General features: G+C 40.4%; 1 long non-coding RNA gene across 1 annotated transcript; it reads left to right on the top strand.

Annotated features, from left to right (window-relative positions):
- The first annotated feature begins 745 nt into the window (after positions 1-745).
- Positions 746-6,685, top strand: LOC137064486 (uncharacterized). The gene is made up of 4 exons (XR_010901552.1): positions 746-823; positions 2,568-2,737; positions 4,852-4,962; positions 6,540-6,685. It is a non-coding gene; the product is annotated as an uncharacterized lncRNA (long non-coding RNA).
- Positions 6,686-6,975: the final 290 nt, after the last annotated feature.

Here is a 6,975-nt window from a genome sequence, read left to right as displayed (position 1 = left end):
TTCTATTTATGCCGAATTCGGACTCAACCATCCGAATGTCTCAACAGAAATCGAGACTCATCCGACCAGGCAACATTTTTCCATTCTTCAACTGTCCAATTTTGGTGAGCTTGTGCAAATTGTAGCCTCTTTTTCCTATTTGTAGTGGAGATGCGTGGTACCCAGTGGGGTCTTTTTGCTGTTGTAGCCCATCCGCCTCAAGGTTGTGCGTGTTGTGGCTTCACAAATGCTTTGCTGCATACCTCAGTTGTAACGAGTGGTTATTTCAGTCAAAGTTGCTCTTCTATCAGCTTGAATCAGTCTGTCCATTCTCCTCTGACCTCTAGCATCAACAAGGCATTTTCGCCCACAGGACTGCCGCATACTGGATGTTTTTCCCTTTTCACACTACTCTTTTTAAATCTCTTTGTAAATCCCAATAACTGAGCAGATTGTGAAATACTCAGACCGGCCCGTCTGGCACCAACAACCATTCCATGCTCAAAATTGCTTAAATCACCTTTCTTTCCCATTCTGACATTCAGTTTGGAGTTCGGGAGATTGTCTTGACCAGGACAACAGCCCTAAATACATTGTAGCAACTGCCATGTGATTGGTTGATTAGATAATTGCATTGATTACAAATTGAACAGGTGTTCCTAATAATCCTTTAGGTGAGTGTATTCCATCATGTATTGTCATCATTAGCACAACACCAACACCATGCTTCTAATAAATCGTGTTTTTCCTCTATCTCTTTTTTTAAAGTTAGTGCAGGTGTTTGCCAAGGAGACCCAATGAGCTTGAGATGAGACTGTTGTGGAAAGAAGACAAAGGAAAAAAGGTAAAAAGCATTTATGAGCAGATAATTTTTTGTGCGTCATCTTGAACTGGAAAGTGTGAAAATATTATTTAGGATACAAAAAATGCTAGCTATGAAATTAGCCCTATAGCAAGACCATAGCAAATGTCCATATCATTATAGCAAATGTCCATATCATTTTCATCACTGAATATTCTTAAAAACGTACATATTACAATTTTTAAATATGTAGTTTACAGCACTGTTTGACACTTAATTCTGTTAAAGCCATTAAATATAATGTAACTACAGAAAATAAGACTATCTTGATTTACATTCACAACCGTCCTTTGTTGACTTAAGTTAAGACATTGTTTCTGTATAAGTGAATCTAGTGAGCGTTCTGGGAAATTCTACAAAGTGAACGTCACTGGAACTATTTTGACATGGCTGACTCCTAGCTAGTAGCTAGTGTATAAACTACAGAACTAGTGAGCTGATTGAACCACACCCCATTACACCTGCTTTGTTTACCTCACCATTGCTCTGAGGAATCAGGCATGGCTTCACCACACTCCCCTTTTCGGCTGTCATTTACGTTTGTTTGGTCTCCTGTGGCGTTTAACATTCTTTTAAAAAAAAAAGACGACGATGGCTATTGTGAATCAAGCTAATAAAACTGTTTATCCATGTGCTAAGAAGTGTGTGTGTGTGAAGAGCACTTGAGATTTGTCCCAAACCACTGCACCCTTTGTGGCCATTGGAGTGGGTGTGATCCTTAGCCAACAAAGCTTGTTTGACTTGTAGAGTTTATTTTTCCACACCGATCTGTTAACTCAGTTGTCATTACAAGCCGTTAAAAGCACAAAGACTTTTTTGGGGCGTAATTACAACAGTCAATTATTCGAATTTGCTTTTTAAGTCATCTAATTCCCGTCTAAAAACATCACATCAGACTGTAAGAATAAAATAAAAAAATGGCTGAATGATTTTATACCCAATTTTCTCTACCTATGTAACAAAGCGATTATTTTCCCTCCCCCGGAAACAAAATTAGAAGGTACAGTTCCTATTCAATGGGCCGTTTGTCTATCGCCGGCAATATATAAACTGTCACAGCATGAAATCGGTTTTCTGCTTTGGTTCATTTCAAATCAGAGGTTTCGAGCGCATTAGTATCGCAATTAGAGGGCCTCGGTTATGCGACGCTAGCTGTGGAAACGGAGAGACCCGTTTCTTTTCTCTTTTCTTCCCGGGCTGTCGGTTTTAAGAAGGTGACTGGGCCTGCACCCTAATCGCCACAGATAATAAATTGATCAACTCTTAAACTTCTGAGAGGGTTGAATGGGGCTCACCCCGTCCATTGAGCGTGGACGGATTACTCACGCTTAGTTGGCTCTAGGTAGGCTTTGGCAAGCCTCCCCACCAGGCCTGGGAATGGGGCTGCATTGAGGCCCATTCACAAGCGCCTGACACAGAGCGTGCTTTTATACCGCACTGCTTTTATTATGAGAAGATCCCCAGCCGCCCACCCCGGGCTTGTCCTTGCCGTACTCTTTCTTGCACGTTAAGAAAAGGTTATCCCCTACCTTAATCCATATTGCAATGTGGATTAGAGCGCGAGTGTGTGTGTGTGTGTGTGTGTGTGTGTGTGTGTGTGTGTGTGTGTGTGTGCGTGTGGAGGGGGACGTGCAGAGTGTTTCAACTTCACACAGGATTCCCCCTCCCATCGAGACACACTCACTCTCTCTCTTTCACCCTGTTTTTCTCTCTCTCTTTTACAAAGTGCCTATAGGCTCTGGTAAAGGATTTGCATCTTGAATGGGTAACCTGCAGTTCTCCTCAATGAAGACATCAGATCAAAGTTCAACCAGTCAAAGCCCTGCTAAAACGTTAAGGAGGCCGGCACGTACACAAAGGCACGGGATGAACGGCAACTGCTGCCTCAAGAGAGGGGTAAAAAAAACACACTGGAATCCCTGATCCAGATTAAGAGTGGATTATGGCGTTCACAATGGAGCCGGTTTCAATTGAATTCACTAAAGAATCTTGGTCAATATTTCAATTTTTAATGGTAATTGTAAACTTTTCATAAATTTAAAAATGATCAAACTCATCAAACTCTTTATCCTTGTCCGGTACTTCGTTCCATCCATTTACTTAAAATTCCACATTTGACGCCATTGCGTTCCACCTGTTTCTACCAGCATCTCATGACTTAAGGTGTCTATTTTAATATATTATACAATTTTGTTTATTCCTTTGATGACAAAGCTGAGTCATTACTGTATCACATGATCCCTCAGAAATCATTCTAATATTTATTCATTCTTATAAGTTTTTTGTTGTTGTTGTTGTGGAAACTGATTCCTTAGTTTCAGGTTTCTTTATGAAAACAACATGTATTTGAAATAGAAATCTTTTGTCGAGTCAGATCAAGTCAACTTAATGTATATTCTTTACTCTTTACTCTTTTTAGGGGTCTTTACTGCCCCTTTCAATCTGTTTAAAGCATCATTGCTGCATTAAAAGTATTGATTTCTTTAAAAAAATATAAAAACTACTTTATGTAATATCAGCGCTGTTTTCTCTGTCCTAAAAACGGCCTGATGATTTCCTTCTTCTATGAAGTCCCTCCTTCAGAAACACGTAAAGAGTTCTGATTGGGCCAGCGCTTCCCGTGTTGGGATTGGACAGCAGCTTAGCACACTTTGCCCGCAAAGGAAATGCACGCTCTTCTCCACGTGGGAGAGCAACAAGACCACGCCCCCTATTTTGTGTGTACTTGTGGGCGGAGGGTTAGTCAACAAACGGTTCCAGTGATGTCATTACATCCCTGCACTTCCTGCTGTAGTCCAAACCGGCCGTTCGCTGTAGGCTTTGAAAGGGAACTTCTGTTAAATAAAATCTCGCTTGGCATTGAACTTTGAGCTTTATAATTTTACAGGTATTATTTATGCTCTAACAGCAACATTACACACTAACTAAAGTTTGAAAGATGGAATCGCGAAGAACGGGACCTTTAAATCATTTAGACTAGACTCACAAATCTTTTACCTATTTTAATATTAATTATATTTAATAATATTTTTACTTAATTCAGATAGATTTTTCTAAAATGATCTTTTAAAAACATCTTTAGCTCCTTTAAAACTAAAATAGTAAGGCTAAAGACAATAACGCACTTAATTACCGCCCATTCCTGGCGTTAGGTTGTGTAATTGCTCTCATCTCCTGCCTTATTTGTGACAGTCAGATCCTTAAGTTTAGATTCTGGGCTTTATCATTGCGACACAATGACAGCTCACTGACTAGAAATTAATCCTTTTGCTGTTGTCTCTTAAATGAGCCAAATGCCCCATGTTGGTTTCCTGACTATTAAATTGGGTTACTTTATGATATGGTATAATTGGTATCAATTGCTCTCCAGGTGATGTGGAGCCTGTTGTTTAAATGGTGCTGCTTTTCCCACACTGAAGGCAGCGCCTTGCTGAGTACAAACTGTACCGAGACACTTCTCTGGGTAGCTATAATCTTAATTAGCTAACCCACTCGTTCACGTAGATATTCGCATCGCCTGCATCATTATCTATATGAAATACCCCCAGCAGGATGGCTATGATACAATATATTACACACAAAGGCAACTGTGTGAAATGTGTGCTCTCCCCTCCTTAAAATCGTGGTATGGTGGAAAAGGACCTGAGCATTTTTCTCCTCATTTAATTTGGGCCCGGTGAGCGGTGTTTAGCGCAGTGGGCTTAGAGGACGCCATTGTTTATTTGTCAAAAGTTAAAAATCCCTCTCTTCGACAGCTCTTTAAAAGCAGGTTTCAAGAGGTGCCCCAATGCTAAATTGTAAAGTTGTGTCCAGAATGGAACACATGGTAAAGAGTGCCTTAATTGATGGTTTGGTTGGAGGAGTAAGGAAAGCACTTAAATTAATGTTGGGGCCTTTTGTGTGTAATAGGCCTGGTTAAGATCATAAAAGCTAAGGAAATGTTAACACTTAAAAGAAGTACCAGTAAACTAGCATGATTTTGTAACGTTAAATAATTTGTTTCCCAACAGCATAAAGCCACGGAGAGTTCCAGACCATTGGCTACCTGAAGCAGAGGCTGTATGATCAAGGATGCAATTGCTCCACAAAATATTTGGACACTTAAGCCACAATTAAAAAAGGTATAAATGTTGTTGCATTCAATAACACAGTATTAAACCAAGTGGCATTTACAGGTGCTGGTCATATAATTAGAATATCATCAACAAGTTGATTTAATTCACTAATTTCATTCAAAAAGTGAAACTTGTATATTATATTCATTCATTACACTCAGATTGATGTATTTAAAATGTTTATTTCTTTTAATTTTAATGATTATAACTGACAACTAAAAGAAAATCCCAAATTCAATATCTCGGAAAATTAGAATATTGTAAAAAGTTATCTCAGTCTAGATCTGTAGGCTACACAATCATGGGGAAGACTGCTGACTTGACAGTTCTCCAAAAGATGACCATTGGCACCTTGCACAAGGAGGGCCAGACACAAAGGGTCATTGCATAAAAAGGTTGGCTGTTCACAGAGCTCTGTGTCCAAGCACATTAATAGAGAGGTTAAGGGAAGGTAAAGATCTGGTAGAAAATAGCCTACAATCAATAGGGATAACCGCACCCTGGAGAGTATTGTGAAACAAAACCCCTTAAAATATGTGGGGGAGATTCACAAAGAGTGGACTGCAGCTGGAGTCTGTGCTTAAATAACTACTACGCACAGATGTATGCAAGGCATGGGTTTCAGCTCTTGCATTCCTTGTATCAATCCACTCGAACAACAGAAAGTGTCAAAAGCATCTCGCCTGGGCTAAATACAAAAAGGACTGGACTGCTGCTGAGTGGTCCAAAGTTATGTTTTCTGATGAAAGTAAATGTTGCATTTCCTTTGGAAATCAGGGTCCCAGAGTCTGGAGGAAGAGAGGAGAGGCACACAATCCATGTTCCTTGAGGTTCAGTGTAAAGTTTCCACAGTCAGTGATGGTTTGGGGTGCCATGTCATCTGCTGGTGTTGGTCCACTGTGCTTTGTGAGGTCCAATGTATATACAGCTGTATACCAGGAAGTTTTAGAGCACTTCATGCTTCCTGCTGCTGCCCAACTTTATGGAGATACAAATTTCATTTTCCAACAGGACTTTGCACCTGCACACACTTGATTCAGTTGAAATTCAGTTGAATTTCCCGCTGAAATCCACCAGTACCACTGGAATTAAAAACATTATTACAAGCTTATATTTATTACAAGCTTTGAACACTGGCTGGTTATGTACTTGCTTGGACAATTTTTAACCCCAAAAAGTTAGAAAAAACAAATATGCTGAGCTAAAGACCCTATGACATAACTTTTTAATCTCCAAAGAACCATATAGCCAACTCACGAACCCTGTGAAAAAAATAAAAATTTCTTGATAGGAAGGTGTTTTGGTGAACCAAAAATCATTTGAGAAACCTTAAGTGTATGGAGTCAAAGCAAACCATACTTCATTTTTCTTGTCCTAGTTGTGTTTTTGTTTATTGTCTCATTTCAAAACATTTACTTCAAAACTTGTTGATGATTGTTTAGCGAATCTCAGGAACTGTCAGGCTTCACCTTCATTATACCAAAGCGAAGATGAATGTACAAAATTATTATACCGGCAGCCCTAGTCATTATCTTATCAAACAATGGCAGGCCTGTTCAAATTAAACATTCTTCTGTTGACAGGTGTGTACGGATGTGCTTCTCTTACCGCGTGCCTCGTGAGTGTTCGCGTCTGGGGTTGCGAGTGTGACAGACAGGGGTTTACTGAGACAGAGAGACCCCCACACACACTCTCGAGAGACGTCTCCCTGCCTGACAGACAGCTCATCTTCCAGGTGAAGGGGTGTCTGTGAGTGTGTGCATGCGTGTGTGTGTACACTGCGTAGGAGTAGTGTGACAGACAGAGGCGCAGTGTGTGTGTGGGTGTATTCTGATAGACCGAGGTTCAGTGCAGCAGAGGCAGGTGAAGGTGCTGCCCTGATTCAGCTGTGGACTGTTTATTAGAGATGGAGGGAGGGATGGATGTGGGGCAGATCAGGTGTTTCTCACCCAGCCCCTCGTTAATGGCTCGTTCATTATTTCTGATTTAGCGCCGGAGTGCTGCGGTGGTGTCAAATCT

The sequence above is a fragment of the Pseudorasbora parva genome, chromosome 25 (genome assembly GCF_024679245.1).
Source record: "Pseudorasbora parva isolate DD20220531a chromosome 25, ASM2467924v1, whole genome shotgun sequence".
In the NCBI taxonomy this organism is placed as follows: Eukaryota; Metazoa; Chordata; class Actinopteri; order Cypriniformes; family Gobionidae; genus Pseudorasbora; species Pseudorasbora parva.
This window is presented reverse-complemented; position numbering and strand designations above follow the sequence as displayed.